We start from the raw sequence: 3,413 nt of genomic DNA on the forward strand, positions 1-3,413 counted from the left end.
GCCTCTCCCGCTGCGGAGCACAAGCTCCGGACGCGCAGGCTCAGCGGCCATGGCTCACGGGCCCAGCCGCTCCGCGGCATGTGGGATCTTCCCGGACTGGGGCACGAACCCATGTCCCCTGCATCGGCAGGTGGACTCTCAACCACTGCACCACCAGGGAAGCCCTGTACTTCAATTTTTAAAAAGCCTGTTTTAAAAATGTGATACAAAATCCAAAATGTATAAGAGGATTTATACATCCCCATCCCAGTCTCTCAGTTCCTCTCCCCAGAGGCCACCACCACAACCATTTTCTTATATATTCACATGTATTCTAAATGTTTTAGCCTCCAAAACCCCATTTCAGAATATCCCCTTGTCCTTTAAGCCTGCATTAAAAACTAACTTTACATATGCTCTTTTATACTTTTGTGGGGAGAACTTCAAGGGCTATAATATCCAATGTGAAAACCTGGAGCTGCAAGCCAGGGGTGGGGGGTAGAGTGAAGCAGCAGAGAGCCCCCTCGCCCCTCCCCCTCCTCCCCCCACCCCCACCCCCCACCCCCTCCCATGCGCTAGAATGGCCTTGTTCACTTGCTCTCCCTTAGGGGACATTTGCTTCATTTGCTTTCCACGTCAGATCCCCGCCCTCCCTGTAGCGCAGTCCACAGTGAAGCAAGACAATGCTGAATTACACTAATACAGTGTGATTAGGAGAAGAGAGAGAAGAGCATACATGCTCAGGAGTTAATGACAGAGAAATGGAAGGAATGTTTCCTTCTGTTTAAGAGCCTGGAGAAAAGGCCTGTAAGCCCAGGAGGAAACGCTCAACTAGAAAGTAAAAGGGTACCAGGGGACAGAGGGTAACCCACATTGGTGACCACAAAACTGAAAAAGTAAGTGCTTTTTCCTCTCCTGTTGCTCCCAAACTATCTACTGATCTTATATTCTTGCCAAAAGCAACTTCATTCCTTCTGCGTTCCATGTGACATTGTCCTGGTCCGATAGTACAGCCTTTGTTGTCGATTGTTGATTTTGTGGAGAAGCCCTCACAGGGCTGCCCAGCCCCAGTTTTTACAGTGTGGTCTGATTTCACTGATTTTATAAGGTCAACTCATTAGAGGCAAGTTGGGGTGCCCCAGAACAGACAAGTAGTCTGCTAAGCCATTCACTTAAAATGACAGTAATAAAAATTTTAATAAATATCAATATTTGCACCATGGTTTATGATCGCTTTTAACAAGCAATTCTGCGGTGATCTTCAAATGATTTTCTTTAATAGGTGACCTCCCTGTTGTCAGATTTGATCTTGACTCAATGTGATTACGCTACCCCATCACGTGTGCTGGAGTTAAAAAGCCTCTTGGCTGAGTTCCACAACTGAACTCAAGAATCAGACTCCTGGGACTTCCTTGGTGGTGCAGTGGTTAAGAATCCACCTGCCAATGCAGGGGACACGGGTTCGAGCCCCGGCCTGGGAAGATCCCACATGCCGCGAAGCAACTAAGCCCGTGCACCACAACTACTGAGCCTGTGCTCTAGAGCCTGCGAGCCACAACTACTGAAGCCCATGTGCCTAGAGGCCGTGCTCCACAACAAGAGAAGCCACCGCAATGAGAAGCCCATGCACCACAATGAAGAGTAGCTCCCGCTCGCTGCAACTAGAGAAAGCCTGCACGCAGCAATGAAGACCCAACACAGCCAAAAAATAAATTAAATAAATTAATTAATTAAAAAAAAAAGAATCAGACTCCTTATGGATTTTTATAAGTGGTGGTCACTTCTCTGCATGAGTTGGGATGGAAGTTGTGGGTGATTTAAATTGTAGAATTAAAACCCACTTAAGTAAATGACTAATTTAGGTCCTCCAAAATCTATTTCCAGGCCAGAATTACCTAGATTGGGTCTCTGGACAACTACTGAGTAATTACTCAGTATACTTTCAACTTTATATTCTGCTATTTAGACATTAACTTATTAAGCCACAAAAAGTTCTTAAAAACGGGTTGTGTTGGGTAATCAAAAGGCTTTATTCACTCTTCAAGACTCAGTTTCTTCATCTGTAAGATGGGGGTGATAATAACCTATTTCTCAGAGTTATATACAAGACACGTGTATATGTACATGTATGTGCGTATGTATATGTATCTTATTTAAATAAGATCTTGTATACTAAGTGCCTAGCATAGTGGTGTCTGATGTGTTAGCTATTATTATAATTTCCAAACAGCAGCCCCCTCTAAGATTTTCCCAAAGTTCCTCAGTCTGATGTGTAAAAACAGTAGGCTCGGTTTGGTGTTTCCCTATTTTGACGTATCTTTTGCACACTTTACAGGAACCTGCAGATCATGCAGGCAGCATTTACTCAGATTGTGTCTACCATTAAATGATGTTCCCCCATGGAGTTCCTTTGTGGGTTTTTTTTTTTTTTTCAGTTCTTCTTTACTTATCAATACTCATTGACATGAATCTTTTACAGAAAGGGCTTAGATGGGGAATGGAATGTTCTGTTTACTAGAAGATTAACTTAAAATTAACTCTGAAGCCTCTTTTGTCCAGATCTTGTTGAAAATATTTCCAAATGAACAAGTCCCTTTTTCTGCCCTCAGTTCCATGAACATACAAAGTTCATCTTTCTGTGATGATAGGAACTCTCGGGGTGCCTGGGCTGTCACTCTGAATGCTGGCTTTTATCATGCAGGCCTGAAAAGGTAAAAGCTGAAAAGCAAGTGCTGGTCACCTTTGCCCTGTGCCAAAGTTGGCACCAAGAGCAACTTTTCACTGGGTTTACGAGAACTGTGTCTTATACCGTTTTATATTGTAGGCACTTGATAAATGTTTGTTAAATAAATGATAATTGCATCTTTGCTCCCTCAAATCCTCAGTCCCTCCTGCCACCTCTCTTTTCCATCTTTCCCCAAAATATTTAAGATAGCTTATGAGGATTCCTAAAACATAAAGAATGGAGGAGACATCACTTAAGGATAAATCAGTCTCAGCCACTTCTTCCCTTTCCTCCTGCTGCGGCCAAGTTTGTGTTCTGGTGGACCCGGTTCTGCTGCCACTGCCGACTGCACCAGGAATTGGGGAGTGGGGTGGGCAAAGTATTGCCTGGACAGACCTAATCAGACTCTCTCCTGGGAGAGAGACTATTCTCAGTGTCAGTGTGATGGTATTTTCTTCCAGACACCCTCCCTTCTTGGTTTAGTTAGTTTGAGTAGATTCTGTTTCATCTATTTAATGAATTTATTTATTTATTTATTTATTTATTTATCTTTTCGGTACGTGGGCCTCTCACTGTTGTGGCCTCTCCCGTTGCGGAGCACAGGCTCCGGACGCGCAGGCTCAGCAGCCATGGCTCACGGGCCCAGCCGCTCCGCGGCATGTGGGATCCTCCCGGACCGGGGCATGAACCCGTGTTCCCTGCATCGGCA

This window comes from Physeter macrocephalus, chromosome 16, assembly GCF_002837175.3.
Source record: "Physeter macrocephalus isolate SW-GA chromosome 16, ASM283717v5, whole genome shotgun sequence".
Classification (NCBI taxonomy): Eukaryota; Metazoa; Chordata; class Mammalia; order Artiodactyla; family Physeteridae; genus Physeter; species Physeter macrocephalus.